At 41.9% G+C, this 21,169-nt stretch overlaps 1 protein-coding gene across 5 annotated transcripts in view; it reads right to left on the reverse strand.

Moving 5' to 3' along the window:
- Positions 1 to 21,169, reverse strand: part of LOC111868839 (agrin) — a 922,237-nt gene that overhangs the window by 433,100 nt on the left and 467,968 nt on the right. The gene's annotated exons all lie outside the window — the stretch shown is intronic.

Below are 21,169 nucleotides of genomic sequence, written 5' to 3' on the forward strand. Positions count from 1 at the left end.
AGGTGGGCATGTAGCACGAATGGGGGAGACGAGGAATGCGTATAGGATATTGGTGGGAAAGCCAGAAGGATAGAGACCACAGGAAGACCAAGGCGTAGGTGATTGGACAATATTAGAATAGATCTTAGAGAGATAGGATGGGATGGTATGGATTGCATAGATCTGGCTCAGGATAGGGACCTGGGGAGGGCTCTTGTGAACACGGTGATGAACCTTCGGGTTCCATAAAATGCTGGGAAATTCTTGAGTAGCTGCAGAATTGGCGGCTCCTCAAGAAGGGCTCTGCTCCATGAGTAAGTAAGTAAGTTCATATTATATATAATTATAATAATTATTTAACTTAGGTACTGGCAGTCAGTGTCTCTGATTACGAGTATTTCTTCAAGAAGTAATACATGAATAATTTGGTCTTTGGAATCGTGGAATGTTAGATGAGTGCCAGACTGTGAAACAGTGAAGTATTTACGCCATTTGAATAGAGCGTTACTGATGTACTCTTCCTTGTGCTTCGTTTAGACATGCAGTTCAGTCTTGTAACCTATTGTATGGGCAGCAATGCTTATATAATGGAAAGATGATACATGATGTGACCATCTGGAACACTCAGACATACAAATATTGGTATAGTGCCTTAGTGAGGCCGCGCCATATCTCAAGCGTTTAGTCGCTGGCTTCCCACCGCGGCGGCCCGGGTTCGATCCCGGTTCTGTTCAAGTGAGATTTGTGGTGGACAAAGTGGCGCTGGGGCAGGTTTCCTCCGAGTACTTCGGTTTCTCCTGCCAATCTTCATTCCACCACTTGCTCTACAATCACCCTCACCTATCATCTGGGGCTGGTAAAATAGGCCAGAAGTGGCCGCAGTACAAGGGACTTAGACCCACCCAACTAGCAAAAAAAAAAAATGCCACGAGGGATAGACGACAAACATGAAAAACCACGGACAGGTCAGTTGATGTCTCAACGAAGATTCGAACTTCTTACATCACGAATACAAGTGAGAAGCTCGGGCCAGCAGCAAACTTGCTTAGTTGAAACGCCGTGTATACTTAACCGTTTCGGATGAGATCACTGCCTTCATCGTCAGGGTAACATAATAGAAATAAGCAGCATCTCAGAGAAGCAACGCAGAAAAGGAATTTGGAAGCAAGGCCATCGGAAAGTGAGTAGGCACTAAGCGAACTGCCTGCGTACAATTCCCTCTAATCAGAAAAAAATTATAATTTGTGTTCCGTGGGAAAGAGAGGGAGGGGGAGCTGGTGAGAACTCCTGACAGAGAGCACAAAGGATCTCTTTAGAAATCCGTATACTACGGTGCATCCCTTCGCCCCTTCTCCATGAGTGGTTCCTTTCGTGGGCTATGCCCCCATAATTAACGCAGAACTATGCAACAAACTTTCTCCTTAATTAAAGTAATCATGTGTACAGAAGTCATAAACTGAATTCTAATTTCATTCTAAACGCAATCAGGACAAAAAACGAAAGTGAGTTCTGTATTATATTGTGGAACTTGGAGAGAAATTGTTATAGGCTGCAAAAATAGAACAAGTGTAACTACTGAAGAAAGCAGTCTTCTGGGATTTGGCACAGTGTATATGTGGCGTTAACCGACGTTTCGGAGGAACGTCGGTTAACACCACATATACACTGTGCCAAATCCCAGAAGACTGCTTTCTTCAGTAGTTACACTTGTTCTATTTTTGCAGCCTATAACAATTTCTCTCCAAGTTCCACAATATAATACAGAACTCACTTTCGTTTTTTGTCCTGATTGCGTTTAGAANTCTCTCTCTGTCAGTATCACAGCGCATAACAGACAGAATCTGAAGAAGGAATGACGCTCAAATTAAGACATTACACGTTATATCTGAGGCTATACGAATTCACCAAACACTAACGCAAATTTCTCTGCCGACGCCAGCCGCCATACTGCTTCAGGGAGGTGCTGCAAACAACCACCTAGTGGAGGAAGCCTGTGCTACAAGTGCCCCACCTTCTAGAAACAAATTCCTTTTTTTGGGGGGGGGTTCCCCCTCATAATTTTCAGACACTATTATAAAAATATTACAAACGAGAATTCGAATCGAATCCGGAAATTTTGTTGCAGTGTGGATCTGCTCTTTTGATATAGAAAAAATGTATACTAACATACGAGAAATCTACATTATAAACATGGTAATATATCCTTTACATATTACAGATGATGAGTACATCAATATTCCGAGAGCGACATACACACAAACACCCACCTCGCTGCACAAGTGATCCAAACAAAGAAAATATACACGATTGTGTTACGATAAGGAGAGGACAGCCCCCAAGCAAAATACTGAAAATTCTAAACTAAATTTAACTAGACTTTATTGATTTCTTAGTGATTTTCATAGAGTCCATTACTTTAAGTTAGGACATACTACGTTCATATATGATAGAAGAAATGGAATATACCACACAATTATAGAGTTTTTGGCAAAAGAACACCTGATGATTGTCACATACGGCCGAAACATATTGCGAACGTGAAAAGGAGATGGAGAAAGGACACAAGCTGCATTGTGGACGCAGATGTATTTTGTAAATAATAACTTCTAATTCGATATTACGACCATAAACTTCACTTTCTTTACGTGTGTATTTTCGGAAATTTCCAAATATTTATACCTAGCCTAACATCATTCTAAATTTTCACATATTCAATAAATTGGCAGATATTTTAGAATAAACAAAGCGGACCTCTACCTGAAGCTATAACAGCCCCCCCCCCCGGGTCTGTTCATGTGCATTCCGTTGTCATTCCCCTGGACATATAAGCTATCAGCAACCTGAATTCAACTTAGGCCAAGTCCAGACTGCAATACCGACAGAGGCACAGGCATCTGTCAGTGCTCACACCTGTGCGGTCGTGTCGGTAATCATTGTGATATTAACGACTTCTACAACAGGAAGAAACAGGGGCAGAATGTAAAGTCGCGCTATAGAAGAACCCCTTGAAATGAACCATAGAGTGAAAATATTTACGGAGGAATCCTATTTGTTACAGGCTGTGAATACAGAAAAAGCAATTACTTGGAAGAACTAATAAAATCACAACACAGAATTGAGTTACTTAAGGGAAGCAATAATTTTTATAGGTTTATTAGAAAACATGGTGTTCTGATCCATGCATATTTAGACTGCCACAAAGCTGCTATCGAAAGGGGAATCACTAAGTAAGCTAATGCCAAGAAAGATATCTTTATGCTCGGGAAATGAGATTAGCTTGCCGCCTGCTCCTGATGGTTCCTTGGTTCGATTACAATTCGACTTTGAAGCTGGAGGTAGTATATTTCTACTAAGCGGAGAGCTCTGTCCGAAATAAACTGAGTTAAAAGACGATATTCTTAACTGGTTAATCTACGTGTAATTAGGACACACTGTTGTCTAAGCATTGGCAATCAGGCAATAGAAATTCGAGGAACTTACGAAATATCTAATCTTTCTTCTTCAGCTATTTACTGTAGACAGTGATGTCTTTAGGACAGAGTTCAGTGGACTCACCTGAAACCAAAGAAACAGATTCATATCAGTGAAACTCCTCAGGGACGCGCAATAATGGAACATTGTACATCTTTCACACATTGTTTCTTCTTTTTCCTCTTCTCTCCTTGACGAATTAGACCCTGTGGTCTGTTTACATTTCAGAATTAATTAGGAAATTATGAATTTTAAAGGCAGTTGGTAGAACTCCTTGAACGAGGGATCAGCTCATCGTAAGGCCGATTTATATGTGTATATATTCGTACAGGACAAAGTAAATGCAGAAAACACGAAGACGTATATCGACACCTGGAATGGGATTCGAATCCAAGATCCAAAAGTTTAAGTGGGCAAAAATATTTCATGCCTTAGGCAGCGCAGCCATTGTTATCTGAAACTTATGTTCTAAATAAACTGAATAAAGAGTATCCATCACATCGCTTTAGGAGTATGGATTTTCCATGTCCAACAGAGCTCGAACTTAATCTACTTCGATTTCGATGAAGTTTGGATGACGTACTGTGAGCAGGTTAAACGTGAATTTGTGCAAATATTTACAGGTCTTACTCTAATTGATTTCAAAATATGTTGATATATAAAGCTCTTAAGAACTACGGAAATCTGCCCCACAAAAGATGTGCGTATCTAAAGGTTTGAGAAAACGGGCGACGCGATGACGGGCCGAACGTTCGTGACAGTGCTCATTACACGAATATTCTGTCAGGCATTATCCGATACGTTGTCAAATACACCCGAGACAACGGCAATACCTAATGTAGCGTTCCTGCAATGATCCACATATGACAACACAATCATGTTGATCTTTATTCATTGTTTGGCACATATTTGATACAGGCTTAAACACGGCAGGATTTTGTTCTGCTTCTGTCACAGGGCAATTGGTTGTCATTAGCTGACAGAATTATTAAACTTGTATTCGTCATTTCAGACAATGGACGCGATCGGACAGGTAAACCTAGGAAGAAGAAGCTTATGAAATTCTAGTACAGAAATAAACCCCACCGATGATATCTCCACCTTATGACAGTGGTGGGTTTTGAGTGCTCCCGAGACCCTGAGAGCTATGCCGGCGGTAGCGTAGCTACTGGTAGGGTCACCCATGTCGGATAGGTCAAGGAGTAGGAAAAATCTCAAATCTTTCTAGATATATTGATAATAATGGAAAAAAACGCAAGATGCAGTTTTAAGGTCTCTTAATTATTTTTTTTTTTTCCTGTGGCGCTACAGCCCCAATTTGGGCCTAGGCCTACCTCCATAAAACTCTCCGTTTCACTTCGGTTTTTCTAGATCTTACACATTCGGTAGGACGCCTTGGGCGAGTGATCAGCTCGTCGCAAGGCCTCTACCTGTAGACAAACACAGAAAAACGCACACAAACATCCATGCCCTGAGTGGGGCCGGCTTCCGAGCAAGCGAAGACAGTGCATGCCTTAGACCGCTCGGCTACCGTGACCGGCCTCTTAATTATAATTTTTCATAAAAATTACGATAGTTGAAGAGAGAAAGACTACTGCTAACAGATCCAATTATCGGAATAATTAGTGCGAATTCAGAACCTACGTGTGCTGGTATCTATCAGAGCACTGCGTTGGAATGATCTCATGCAACATAATTAAGATTGCACTGCCAGTTTACGACACCAGATGGTGTGAGGAGCACGCGGTTTCCAACCCAGTGTCCGTCCGCACGTACTGACGTCTTTCACGAGAGAGATTTTCGTTAAATATAGGAATTCAACGAACTGTGAGGCGCTTATCGAATTCTTGGTTATCAGCTCTGACACTTCACTGCGACATCTAAATTAATTTCAGCCGGACTCCCAATAATATTAACTCGTGACAAAAATCAATGTCCATGCCAATACTAATATCAGTGAGCGAGTTACCACAGCAGTACCATATTCGTACGCTATAAATTCCGACGGCGACGCCAGGCGCCTGTCCGCGGTTTTCCTTCTTCCGTATGCCAGAAAGCCAATACAAAAGACATAAGAGAGTCTTTCGTATTCTCTGTATATGAGCAACCTCTTCTCCCCCTGCGCTACCGTGGACATATCTGCTCATGTGACCTGCACCGTCCTATCTCCAGTGCTACTGGAGGTAAAGCGGCCGGAGCGTTAAGCTGACTACGCACTTCCATCTATTAAGGAGGTTAGGAATACGCGGAGTCGTGCCTAAACTTCCACATTCGTTTTTATGACGCTGTAATTGATTTCTTTGTTGTTGATTGTTTTTCTTTGTGTCCTTTCGACTGATATTCACTAACTTCATACGAACCTGGAATGGAGGGCAAGTAAACGCTGTGATTCTGAATTTCCTGGTCAGTAATAAGAACATGCAGACAGATAATCATGTGAGTTGCTTGCGACAGTAGCGCCACACGGAATTGCTACGGGCTCTAATATATTGTGCGGTAACAGATCTTCGGCCGGTCACGGTAGCCGAGCGGTCTAAGGCATGCACTGTCTTCGCTCGCTCGGAAGCCGAGATCGTGGGTTCGAATCCCACTCAGGGCATGGATGTTTGTGTGCTTTTTTCTGTGTTTGTCTACAGGTAGAGGCCTTGCGACGAGCTGATCACTCGCCCAAGGAGTCCTACCGAATGTGTAAGATCTAGAAAAACCGAAGTGAACGGAGTTCATGGAGGTAGGCCTAGGCCCACTGGGGCTGTAGTGCCAAGGAAAAAAAATAATCTTCCAAAAGCGTGCAACTTTCGTAGGATAACTTTTCGTAGAATGCAGACTAAGAGAGTGGCTGCCTTGCGGAAACCCTCTTTAATTTCCGGTATAATTGCGGCAGCTCATGAACTACTGGAGGTACGCGTGAGGGAATCTGGTACAGAGGTGTGCCGTCAATTTATCTTCAAGTTATTGCGCAGTATTGTTAATTGCTACGATATCATAGCCGACAGATTTAATATTGCCTCATACAGAATTTGTACTTAAGTAACAAACCTTCAGAGAAATAAGACAAAATAACAACAGCCATGGTAACAGATTTAAAGGATATGTATGACAAAGTCGTAAGATATTGAAGCTTGTAGTGAGGAGTCCTTGAAGGGAAACCCCCAGAAAAGAAGAAGGAGAGGAGGAAGAAGATACTAATATTTCCAGAAGAGTTTCGATATTCATAAAAACTCGTGGCCTGTAGTTCGCAAGCGAACTATATCGACCGAGTGACCGTTGCTTGTCGGCGAAGTTGGTGCAAAATTTTGCTGATAGAGAGCGTCACGTTGTCAGATCAACGGATCCCCACGGCCGTTAATCTCGGTTTTCTTGGCCGGAGCAGGTATTTCCTTGAAATAGCTTCTCAATTATCTTCACGAAGCTAAGTGGACCCCGTTTTAGACCCATTACTTCTCAGAAAATCTGGTAGCGTTGAGAACTGAACCCAGGATCTCTAGATCTGCAGCCAGGAACTCTGACCATTAGACCACAGAGGCGGTCCTCCGATATTCATAGGCCGGCGACAAATTCAGGTGTAAGGTTATAAAGGACTTTTCTTGCCTAAGGTTCACCTACATAAGGAATAACGCAGCCTGATTCATAGATAAATTGTATTTAGCAACTAATGTGGAAGCAAATGATCGTGGCCTATTTTAAGGTCACACGTCTGTTTTTTTTTTCGCATGAGGAGGGGGAGAACTTTAATCAAGGCTCCTGTGTCCGGACCGAAATTCGAACCCAAGCTTTCTCAAATGCAAATTAGAAGCTGTAACTTTTACCGCCTTTACGTTCGATACACGATGTGCCAGCCTGCGCATTGGCAGCGAATTGAAATGGGTGGTGGCAACTTCCAGCCTTTGTCAGAACAACGAATTAAATCCATAAAACCGTTCAACTTTCCAAATATCTTACCATGAGAAAAATACTGCAGAGTTAAGATTCATGTATTCATAAGGGTTAGGAACAAAATTAATTTCAGTAACCAGCCAAAACTTTTCACAGAAACTACCCAAGGTTCATTCTTCTCCGGCCTGTGAATTAATTGCAACCAGGAACACTTTTCTTCAAAGAATACAACAAATTCTTAGCAAAGATTAAGACTAACACCCAAAACGTAACCAGGAACGCCTCGAAAATGTTAGAAAATAACGACCAATTCGCGGCAGTATTTCATAACTTTCTTCATTCAACCGTAAGAGGTTTGTCTGTGTGTAATGACCGGAAGTGTGTGGAGAAACATAAAGTTTCGCCTTTTCTACAGTTCCGCCACATAAACTCTAACTTAACGTTCCTGCAAACGGTCGTTGGTTCGAGGGTTCTAGGTGCCAAGGTATAACATACGACAGTGGAACATATGCGCCCACGAGTAACCCAAGGGAGCTTTTAGGGGATGAATGAACGGTCCATGCAATAGAAACGGCAGCTAAATCCGTGATATGCGCGCTACTTCAAGGTGTTTCCTGAACAGGGTTTCCCGTCCCTTACACTCCAGCACAGCGCCTCTGTCAAGTTACAGGAACTTTATCCGAATCGATGGCGTGCTCCACCCACAGATCAGAAAAGTTTGTTTCTAACCACACGCCGTGTCCGTAATGCGGTATCCTGGGTTATGGCACCGTTCACACTGGTCGATTATAACCTGAAGATGGACAGGGTATGTTTCTCCGAAATGGTAGTACTCACCTACCAGACATCACGTTCTCAGCGCCGGACGAGCTACTTTAAAGGTAACAAAGCTGTAGACTTGCATTCGAGTAGCGTTCGGTTCGAATCTCGGTAGAGACACCGGCTGCACTGAGGTAACCGTGAAAAATTGTCGGGAAAACATTTCTGGGTCAGGAGCCCCCCTTGTGGTTTAGGCAAGCTTGTTTTTGTACTGTGGTTGTTTGCCACTTTCTGGTTTCCTACAGCCCCTGCAGACAAATTCCGGGATATTAGGTACAATAGGCCACGACCATTTTCTTCCAAACCCACACACTCGCTCATGGAGCTGAGCCCATCATGAGAAGCTTCCAATTGTGCATCCACTCAAGAACTTCTCACTATTATATGGAACCCGAAGGTTCATTACACTGTTCACAAGAGCCCTCCAATGGCCATTATTCTGAGATAGATGTATCCAATCCATACTATCCAATTCTATTATCGAAGATCCATTTTAATATCATTCACTCACTTAAGTCTAGGTCTTCCTAGTGGTACTTTCCTTTTGGCTTTCCCATCAATATCGTGTATGCATTCAGATTCTCTTCCATTCGTGCTACATGCCCTGCCTAGCTCATCCTCCTTATACTTGGCGAAGAGTACAAGTTATGAAGCTCCTCATTACGTAGTTTTCTCCAACCTCCCGTTAATTCATCTCTCTTCGGTCCAAATATTCTCAATACCCTCTGCCCAAACACCCTCACTCTATTTGCCTCCCTTAAAGTCAGAGACCAGGTTTCACACCCATACAGAACAACGGGCAAAATTATAATTTTATATATTCTAATTTTTATGTTGTTGGACAGCAGATGAGAAGACAAAAGGTTATGGACTGAATGGTAGCAAGCATTACCCAGGTTCAATCTCCTCTTAATTTCCTCCTGAATCAGGTTTCGATCTGTTATCGTTGTTCCCAAATATCTTAACTGTGCCAAATTTTCAAAACATATGAGAATACTGTACAGAATTTCTCTCCCAACTGAATCATAAGATTTCTTGAAGTCTATAAATAGCTGATGTACTGTCTTAGTGTACTCTCTCTCTCTATCTCTCTCCAGTATCTGACGAATGCAAAAGATCTGATCAGTAGTTGATCTGTTATGTCAAAACCCACACTGATGATCCCCAATAATTTCATCTACGTATGGACTTAATTTTAGAGAAAACTATTGGATAAATTTTTGTATGGAGCTAATAGCAGTGATATCCCCCGATAATTACTACAGTCAGTTTTATCACCTTTCTTGTGAACTGGTACAATAATAGATTCCTTCTACTGATCAGGAAATTTTTCTTCATTCTAAGTAGAATTAACTAGCGTATGGATTTTAGAACGCAATATTTCACCTCCTGCTTAAATCAGTTCTTTCGAAAATTGTATACTGCCTAGCGATTATAATCTTCCATCTTTGCAATAGCAATTTCAACTTCCAAAGGACTAGGATAAGGTACTAAGGGCTCAGCTCTATGGATTTCTATCTGCCTAACATCACGGACCCTATGTACATTCAATAACTAAGAGAAGTAGTTCCTTCACCTATTCAAAATATTGCTGGAATCTGCAAGCAGGTCACCATTCTCATCCTGCACTAAGTTACTTCTTGGTTTGTGACCCTTCTTAAAGTCACCTTCTTCCAAATTCTTACTATTTAGCATTCATGACTCACTGTACCATTCGATACAATGTAGTCTGGCTTCTGAAGCTGTCGAAAAGAAAGACACAAAGAGTGACGATATGTAATTTCAGAGCCGCGAAACCCTCAAATTTCACATAAGCCTACTTTAAGATATTCTCAGTATTAGTGTACGTCCCGTATTTCGGAAAAGTTAAAGGAAGCTTATGTTTGCTGTCTGTCTGTCCGTCTGTGTCTCCCCCTAATTCCTCAAAGCTGGAGAAGTTGGGACCTACGTTTCTGCATGTGTATCACCGCTAACGTTTCTGGGAAACGGCCCCGTTGAGAGGCAACGCTGGCTGTCTGTGTCTCCCCCTTAATGTTTTCGTTTTATCTGCTGCTCGTGTCGTATCAAAAGAAAGTAGGCGATTATTTATTCCCATAAATTCTTGTATTTTTTGGTCCGTTTCTTCCCCGCTGTAGTCAGAAGGCCTTACTTTCACAAGTGTGAACGAGTTCACTGAATAGCTAATAAAACTATGTGATGTTCTGGACCTGTGCTTAATGCTTGCAACCCTCTAAACGAGGACAAGGCGTTAGAGTCAAGAAGAGGATTTCAAAATATTACGAAACTCGCAAATTACATATTAAACATGAGCCATCAAACCAGCTGCGGCCTGGAGCTTAGTATACCCAAAGATATGGACCTACATTATTTAACAACAAGAAAGTTTAAATCCCAGAAAAGCGCTGTAAGTTCCAACTATGCAGAGAATAATCTCTCTCGAAAAGGTCACAGTTGTCAGGAAGTTAGAACTTTGGCCCTGAAGAGTTAATTATCATCAGCATCATAAAGAGTCTACGAGTGGATCCCGTCTCAATCCGGTTGAAAACAGACCACAATTTAATTATTTAAGATCCATTTTAATATTACCCTCACTTGTGCCCTAGGTTTCCGAAGTGGTTTCTTCTTTTCAGGCTCTCCGACTTCCACTTTACATGCATTTTATCTTTCTTTTCCCAGTTTTCCCCTTGTTCTTTCCCTTATGTGTTTCCCGTCTCCAGATTCGACACAAATCTGTTCCCACACTTTCCATCTTCCAACTACTTTGATCTTCTGTAATGGAATATGATTTTCCACTTATATATGTTCCCTTCTTCTTCTTCTTCTTCTTCTTCTTCATCCTTTAAAGCAGTCTTGTAACATATTTTCCAGCAATATTTTCCCCCTAATTCGTTTAATATTGTGACATGACGCCTGAAAGCCAGAATAGTCCATTGCTATAAAACGGCTCGCCAAAGCGCGTATTAGCGGCAACGAATACGCTTGTAGAAATCAGAGCGTTGCCACGAAATTAACAAACGTTTCGTAGTAACGGATAACTAAATAATGAGAGAGGAACTGTTTGAGATGGTGATCTCTATTCGTTTCGCCTAGAATTTATAAAAGAGGGACATGTAATTGATTGGAGATTTCAATCATTCAGTCACGAAAGAATTCAGAATGCTGTTTGATAGTTCAGTAGTACAATTGAGTGTTCAGCTGTAGATTGTTAACCAGTGGACAACGGAAACTGAAGAAGTGACCGACTCGTAAATCAGAACCAAGTCAGTCATAGAAGAGAAGACACTCATAGTGCAGTAAGGAGTGGGACGAGTCTTAGGCAGTCACTGATTGTGTGCTGGTATAACTGGTTGTAATTAATAGTAATTGTAATAGAAGGCGGCAATTAATCCAGTAATCCAATTCATAACCCATTATTATTAGTCACGCAAAACCATGACACGTGACAATATGAACATATGCTCTGATTGATATACTTTCTAGCTCTTTATTACAGATGATTTTTTGTGTTTCTTTTTACAACGTGTTCTGTGGCGCAGGCTACAGATAATCTCAAACGGTAGGAAAATTATGAAATAGGGATTGAAAAGGGTTTGTAAGGGAACGATCATGTTCTGATTGAGATACTATACTATATTCGCCTGGAGGGACTAAGAAAAACCACGATAAATCTCTGTCAGGATACTCGGTGCCTAGCCGCGAACTGCCAACGAATACACATGTAGGCAGTTAAGGCCAGACACATCTGTTCTTTAGGATTGATGAAGTAACACAACGTAATATTTCATTTCTCGTTGTGTTTTCTCTTGTCACGTGAAGATACCTTCAAAATAATCAATTTCAACCGTCGGTATTTCACACATCAACTATTCCGTGAATGTGTCTGTGCGTATTTTAGCGGATTATAACACGAAGAATTTTTAAGACATTTCTAGGAGTCCGTTGAAAGTCAACAAACTATTCGGAGAAACATGTCCCCTCCAAATTCAGGGTCGAATAAGAAGATAAGCAAGAAAACAATATGGAGGAAGTAGCTAGTGCTATATACACGGTGTTATATGACAGGAGACCGCCACAACAGCAGCTGTGAGAACCTCAAATGCTACAAAGCACTTTTTCTTAAAAGCAAACCCTCTGAAATTGTAAGGAGAGTATAAAAATTGTAAATTGAACAGAGAATGCGCCTCTGTATACAAACCAGCGCAGTGCCTGGGGAAATTCCCCTAGTACTTGTCAGGGTGTAACGATTTGTGCGTAGTCTAAGACAGCAGCGGTAATATGACTGTCAGAGAAACTGCTGGGCAAAGAGAAGATCCATTTTAGCAAAAGCGAATCCCGCGAGGATCAAGTATACATCCCATAATATGCGAGACACGTGCGCTAGCCGTAAGGCCACTGCGAAGCCTTACTAATTTGTACCATATCGTACAGTGTAGGATCCGCGATTTCGTTTCGAGGAGAAGGAACTCGGAGCCAAGTTCATGATTAAATATGAATTCTAGGAAGAACGAACAACATGTCTTTACCTTTATATGCCGAAACATGAATAATGAGAGTGACATCAGCTATGCGCATGGGAAGGAGGAAGTCATGTGACTGCCCTTTCTGGATTTCATAAATCAACATTAAATCCGAAAGAAATATACAAAAATCGAGACCAAATTACAAGAACTTAAGCTGATTACTCTAGTGGGATCAGCAATATAAGATAAGTTGCTGATGTTTGCATCCTGTTAAGATAATACAACCAATAATATTAATTTTACATATTCAGTCGTCAACGCAACAAATGTTTATTAATTTAAACAACACTACATGTTCCGACCCTTAAAACGTCATCTTCAGGCGTTCTTAGTTACATGTATAACCGAGCTGTTGCCTAACAATGACCGTCCTTCCTGGCTTTAATATTCAAATGTTCTGGCGTCAGGTCACATTATAGTACTCATTACGGTTCTGTTTATATGTTCGCTCTTTAGTTCAGCCAGGGACAGCGCCCAATGAGAGGTTAATGTTCCCTTTCTACCGAATCACTGCTTGTAACACCGCATCACATTTTCATCACTCTGTGACCTGTTTCAATGGCGCAACTTGTTTAATAATTTGAAGCGAGGAAGCGAGAGTTGGTGGGGAAAGTGAATAGATGGTAGAGGGGGCACACTGAGATACACTATATCTGAAACGGAAACGCCCAGAATAGGATCTCGGGTAGTACTTGTTCTTCCTTATGCTAAGGAAGGTAAGACACTGGAGAATAAATAAGGTAAAGTGGTGGGAAGTGGACTCTTTCATAGTTAAGCAGCAAAAGGAAACGTTCATCAGAGTGCACTTTAAGGACGAATTCTAATAATATTAAAAGGGGCTGGCACTGAGTCACCTGAATAAAATTTAACCACTTAATCTGAGAGAAGCAGGTTGAAGGATTGTAGATTGGATTCATGTGGCTCGGCACAGAGACCATTTGACGGGCTCTTTTGCAGGGAGCAATGAATTTTCAGGTTCTATAAAACTATGGGAGTTTTTGGAGGACTCAGATCCGTGGAGTTATTATTTAAGAATTCCATTCGTACCTCTCAGAAAATAGCGTCTCCATTACAAATAGCAGTATACTAAAGCTGTTTAGGGAAGTAATGGGCACTCGCTCTGAGAATCATACGAAACACAAATATGTCGTGTGGGCAAAATGTGGGCGTTTCTGTATGTTAAACAAGTCGTAGGTCTATGTGTTCTAACTGCTGTGCTTTTAGCATTTCAAGCACCTATTTGAACCGGAAAATATTTAAGAGTTTCCGTTAGACTAGCAGAAAGCACCTTCATTACAAGAAGAATTGGTAATTGCTACTCAGAGAAATAATCATAGTTTACAATGAAAATCATACGAAACAAATAAACTCATTATGCGAATATTCTACAGATTTTATCTACTAAATAAAAAAAGGCATATCTTCGAACAGTGTGTGTTACATAGAGTGAAATGGAATAAATATCATGAATTATGGTGTTTAATGAAAACTTTCGTGGAGAGCTATAACATACTACCCAGGAGGGCAGGAGAAAAATGACAGCAGGAAAGAGAGTATCCGATATTAGGGTCGAAATTTGAACATTTCGATATGTAATACGAACACTAATATTTACACTGCAAACTTTTGTCACATCTGCACTATCATTTCTGGGGCTTGTGTTTGCGTGTTACTATCGGTCGATAGCTAAGTCTGTAAACAGAATCAGACATGTAAGATTTGAGGCTTTCACGGCGGTGACTATGAAGAAAGCAGTCTTTCTGGGATTTGGCACCGTGTATATGTGGTGTTAACCGACGTTTCGGAGGAACGTATCGCCTCCATCTTCAGGGCAGAAGAAAAAATATAAGAAATCTGCAAGCGAAGAGACCGTGAGAACCGGTAAAAGCAGACACAGACATACAGCAGACATATACACGGTGCCAAATCCCAGAAGACTGCTTTCTTCAGAATCAGACATGTTCACATGTTTCAACAAATTCAGCATGGAAATGTGTTCTCTGCTTCTTCTTCTTCTTCTTCTTCTGCTTCCATTTCCCCAGTTTCCACATACTAAACCCTCTAGCCGATTCCAATCAATAAATAAGCAGACCAGAGATGACGCTCCTTAGTCTGGAGATCTGCCAATTGCAGAGCTGCTACAGATGCAGACAGAAATGAAGAAAAAGACCACGAATACATAAACATACTCCAAGTGGGATTCAAACCGAGATCCCCAGTGTTTGAGCGGTCGAAGACAGTACACATCTTTGACAGCGGGACAGTGCGACCCTATACATGTTCCCACATGGTGACTGACGGGGGAGCTATCTCTGTATCTAGCCGTTTTATAATTACCGCATACTCATGGGTATCAGAAGTTAAGATAGAACAGAATGTTTATATATTATGCCTACATATATCAGAGTGATCACACTAATACGGAATACGGACACGTACGTGTTACAGTTACATGTATCAGAGAAATTAAATTAATGTGGAACCGGATGATGCATGTTAGACTATTTCACAGCGATATATCGAACACAGACTATGATGATATGTATCACACCTAAATGTGTCAGAATAATCAAATTAATACGGAACATGAAGAGTTCAGTCTTCTGAAATATACCGCTCTCTGCTAAAAGTTAAGGATGTACTGGAGGAACGTATCGACTGGAGGGCAAGCCACGCACAGCTCTCGTTGCTGCCTGCTATATGTTCGTGTTACTCTTCTACACAGAATACATAGGCGATATTTCCCTGCGAAACGTCGGCTGAATTTTAGCGGACTACACGTCGTTATATCTACAGAAGTGCTAATAGTGTCCTTTGAAAGTGTCTCGAGTCCTACAATATGGAATTCGAAGTTACATTCCAGACCTGAACATATCTGGGTGATGCAATTAATACAGAACACTGTGGCATTCGAGTGTACTGAATCTAAATGTATCAAAGGGATAGAGAATACAATGACACACAATGGCGCTATATTCAACAGAGCGATAAAATTAAGAATGATCAAAGGGTGGCAGCATCTGCAACGTGTGGGAGACATGTGTGGCGTCCATAATTTTTATTCGTTCCTTCATTCATTAATTCGTGAATGGCTCTACAGCCCTTTGTTGGGCCTTGGCCTCTTCTTCAGTTTGCTAATCTTTTTAACACAGACAGTAGAACTCCCTGGACTGGTGATCAGCCCATCGCAAGGCCGCTATTTAAACACAGGACAACAAAAAACAGAATAAAGGAACACTCAATGCCTTTGAGTGGGATTCGAAATCACGATCCAAGCTTTGTAGCGAGCGAAGACAGTTCATGCCCAGACTGCGCGGCCACTGTATTGGGCGCAGCATGCATAATTGGGGTGCAAAACCTAAAGGGAAGAAACTAACTTGAGGAACCTAGGCTTCGATAGCAGGATACTATTAATAAAGTAGTTGAAGGAATATGTTGTAAAGAAGAGCCTACAATTCACCTGGTTCAAGATAAAGGCCAGCGATTGTCTGTCTTAAAAACAACATTGAATCATTGTGTTATATAATTGAAGTTCGAATTTCTTGTCAAACCAAGGAACGATTATTTTTCTCAAAGAAAAACGACTCAAGCTCCATATTGCTAGATTTTTAAATATTATGTAACATATTGTCACGTGTTGGGTGTATAAGTCACGCGACACATAACTTCACGCTGTATTGAATGTAGTGAATTTATTCCACTCGCTCTCACAATCACACACATACTGCTCAGCCAGCTTTTTATACCGTTCCCTCTTACCTCGTGTTACCAGCGTTGTCCCCTATTACGTCACAGTGGGAAGTGCTATTACGTCACCACGGGAGGGGGAGGAGTGTTGAGTGGCCTGTTACCGTAGCAGCGGCAGCGCTCCGAAGCTATTACGTCACCGCCGGCCCTGCATATCCGTCACTCTATGTTGTGTTTCTAAGACATTGTGACAAATTTCATAAGATTGATAAATATGTTGAATTCTCACAAAATAAAACCAGTCAGAGGCAGTCATTCCATGGGATTATGACGTCATCGCAGCGCGAGAACATGGTTGTAAAGATGGCGCAGAATTATACCCACTGCAGAAAACGCAACTTGATTCTCTCTTGTTCCGAAGAGAACGAAGTGCTAAATCTTGACACGTGCAGGTGCTACTCTTGAAATATTTGTAACACCGGGAACTTTAACTTTAGAGGAGGCTGCAAATTCACACAAATCTAGAGTTGGAAACCCATATAACATCAGGTGGGGGCACGAAATTTTATGATTCCGTAAATTGCACGCTACGACTCTAAAGGGTACAGTCTAGGAGCAGGTTCTGTACTTTCTTCTGCGTACAGCGACTCCATGTCGTGATTCTGTGAAGATCCATATCCACGGAGAGCCGAGTATCGAACCGTGCACCTCCCGAATATAAGTCTAGAGCGTTCGGTGTCATTTTCCTGAACGTATGCAGTGTTATTTGGGGAGAAGACCTCCATAAGTGACTGAAATTCATCAAACTCAATTGAGAAAAATTGCAACTTTATGGGGGGACGACCTGAAAGCCCTCTTTGTTTGGAGCTAGAATATTCACACTCACCGGATGTCGACCTATGACGGATTAGAATGCAATGCTTCTAAACTCCGCAGACTCCAGCGAGGTACACACATATATGCAGGTTGCACACATAGAGACAGAGTCAGAGAAACCGCTTTTTCGTATACAGGATTGCCTCGAATGTGTCAGAGATGTTCTTTTTTTTTACAGTAGCGTTACTTTCTCACATATAATGCACAAATAGGGACAAATATTAACTCTCTACCTCAAGGAAAACACTACGTTACTATTACAAATACTAACCGGGTAATGTTGTCTAAGAAGTAAACGTAAATATAAAAATACACGGGGGAAAAACAGTGCCAAGTTTCTGAAGGATAAAGGTTATGTGGTACATATATCAACCACTAGGTTTCTCAGAGTCAACTCCACTGTTCTGGTTACTGACTCTATCACGAGATATCATGCTGTGTTCGTCATGAAATTTAGTGCAACAAATAATTCAGTGAAAATATGAATACAATACCATACAAGTTGACTCAAGTTGCAACCCTTGTCACGTAAATCCGGAAGGAGCTTGGTTCGAATGCAGGCCAACATACTGGCTACACTGATTGAATTTCTGTGTTCTTCCCTTGAGGATAAACGCCAGGATGGTAGGCCTACTTTAAATCAGACCACGCTCACTTCCTCCGCTCTCTGCCCTCCAGTCACTAGGAGCGTCACCTCCAGAGTTACTTAGCATCGTAGGCCGCTCCGTAGCTCAGGCGGTTAGTCGCCGGCTTCCCACAGCGGCGGCCCGGGTTCTAGCGCCGGTCACGATTTGTGGTGAACAAAGGGACACTGGGGCAGGTCTTATCAGAGTACTTCGGTTTCCCCTACCAATTTTCATTCCACCAACTGCTGCGCACTCATCATCATCTATCATCTGGGGCTGGTACAGTAGGCCAGAGTGGTCGACGTGCCAAATGGACTCAGCCTCACCCCACCCCAAGAAACTACTAAGCGTCGTTATATGAACTACAAATGAAAAATAAACTAAAACATTTCCCTTATACTGAGCTTATGTGAGCGATATAAATAATGAATTTTTCCTCCCTTATATGTCTCGTACGACAGAAACGGACCTTTTGTCTTGATTAATTCAGTAGGGATAACAGCCTCGGCATAAATTTCTCCGCTCTCAACTTGGTACATGCACTTCGAAGCTAATCTACTACCAAGCTTCGTGACAACGGCCTGCACTTTGTTATGTATACATTATTATGCTGGACACTATCCATCATCTCAGGTACAATTCAACTACATGACGTTTCGGAAGTTGGATATGCTACCGACTTCAGGTTAAATGGGGGAAAGAAGCCTTATCGTCGGACCCAAAGTAAACAGAGCCGGTTATTATGATGTAGTTACCGGTTAGTTTAAAGTCGACTAAAATGCGCTATGTACACGTGGCTTGCAGCAAAATAGTAAGACTGAAACATAAGTCACTTTGGGCTCAGAGAGCGACACTGCCTCCCCACAAGTTCAACTGGCTCATTAAATTATTCTTTAAAGGTTTGTGATAGTGGTCCATCTATTACAGAAGTAGTGTCACATATGTCACATATCTGGGTTTACGTGATTATTAAGACGAGCTTCAGATTTGATAATAGAATCATTGTACTTTTTATAGAACTGTTTACTGCAGTTCACAAATCACCATCTGACACATTGCCCTATTCTCCCGACTGGAGACTCCACGAGAAATATTCTGACTTCCAACTGAACTCCGTTGTACACCATTGTACTCCTTCAATGATCATCTGAACGACTGACTGGGCCCTCTCATAACTCCTAGGCACGGACCCCATGGAAAACACCGTCAAATGTTGACAAGAAAGCGTATTTATTGGTCTATTACCTAGTAGTGGATGTCCTTCTATTCTTGACAGCGTATTCTTCGGGAATGTTTTTAAACAGCCGTTGTCTAGCAATGGGCATATGCGTCACAATATTAATTTGGATAAATCCCTCATCTTCTGTATGTTCGAAACACACGGACGTTTCCGAACCTGGATCCGCATTCGTCATTAGGTGCGAGTCCGGAAAATGATCCCACTCAGTTCGGACCGATAGAAGGCTCCAGTCTCGATCACTGGGCAACGAAGAATGCTCCAAGAAGTACATATGTTCTGCTACCGTCAGGTATCATCAGCGGAGGAGAAAAATTAAAAAATGAAGGGAATCAACAGACATTCGAAACTTTGTGCACTTTAAACACACCCGACACGTCGAACAGTGTCCGTCATACTTTTTGTGAAGTGGTTCAATACACCTGTACGAGTAGTTCCTTCGTGCCAAATGCAGTGGTTACACCAGCATGACTCGGTCACCTTTTATGAATACGGTGTACACCATGGGAAGGTAAGTTCTGTATTTCGAGACACGTGTTAGGCAACAAAACAGCGTAGAGACACATCATACAAAGTAACTTCTGAGACACTCGGTAGAAATACAGTTCTTGTCCTGTTAGGCAACACGATAGCGTAGAGATACATCATACAAGGTAACTTCTGAGACACTCGGTAGAAGTACAGTTCTTGTCCTGTTAGGCAACACGACAGCGTAGAGATACATCATACAAGGTAACTTCTGAGACACTCGGTAGAAGTACAGTTCTTGTCCTGTTAGGCAACACGACAGCGTAGAGATACATCATACAAGGTAACTTCTGAGACACTCGGTAGACGTACAATCCTTGTCCTGTTAGGCAACACAGTAACCTGAGTACACAGAAAGGAAGAAAGAAGGAAAGAACTCGATAATAAAATTGAAAGTCGATACCGATACACTTATTGTCATCTCTTCTTCCTCCCGAGGCGTCCAAGTTCCACATCAATCTTGTGACGGCAGAATGTCGAGGAAATGTTATGCAAGCAGTTGCATCACGCGAGAGACGTTACGCAGTGGGTCTCGTCACATCCGAGAACAACATATCGATTCTTGGCAGCCTCAGTAATGAGTACCCTACTTAAAACTGATGTATCCAAACACAGCTTAACAAATATAAACAATAAGACAGTGGGATATTTCGAGGTTATTACGGCAAATGTGGCATATGGGCCCGCTGCTTCGCAACGACCGCGAAAGAACAAGAGATAACGGCCATTGCTATGCAATAGCGTCTTAAATACGCGAAAGAATTGAAGCCGTTGCTAGGCAGCGACCACCGCGAAACAATTGAACTACTGTTGGACGCGGTGTTTTCTATGTGATACGCTCCGAGGTTATATCAGTCGACCGACCGTGTTCAGTTCAGTTAATGCAGGGCAGTGGAACGAATTGATTGGTGATTGAGTGAGTTAGAGGACTCTTGTGGTTCAATCCTTGCGAGCCGTTGTTGTTAGAAGCTGGTAGCTGAGACATGGGGATAGTGCGGAAATGCAGAGTAAGGGGAACGTCCGTCGTTGGAATCCGTTAACAGGCACAAACTAGTAAAGACACGGCAGACTGAGAAGACAGTACGTGCTGTAGTGAAATGCTGAGCGTGTGAATTGGGATACGCAACAGTTACTTGTAGTCACGATCTGTACGCATTTAATAAATGCAATTAGCAATCCAAACCCCGTCTTTGCGTCTAATCTTTCTGAACCCTAGAACGCAACGCGAATATCTGATGAAGAAGTTGAACATTTTCTATAAGTGTGGCAAGAAACTACAAGATATCCCAAATGAACGACGACTTATTGATACAGAAACAGTGGAAGTGGAAGTGGCAGTGGCAGTGGCAGTGGCAGTAACATTCGTATGAGCAGTATCAGAGTCTGTCTATTTTGAGCTTTTGGACACCAAAGATACATCATGCGGACGATAAGTGCTTTGAGCGAAGTTACTTTTCTTATCATATTGAGGTCACAGAGAGAAGTCTCACAGATTGGGAATGATGATGTTCGAGGCTTTCCGCTTTCTGTCAACTGCTACAGCTGGCATCCCC

This window comes from Cryptotermes secundus, unplaced genomic scaffold (assembly GCF_002891405.2).
Source record: "Cryptotermes secundus unplaced genomic scaffold, Csec_1.0 scaffold310, whole genome shotgun sequence".
Classification (NCBI taxonomy): domain Eukaryota; kingdom Metazoa; phylum Arthropoda; class Insecta; order Blattodea; family Kalotermitidae; genus Cryptotermes; species Cryptotermes secundus.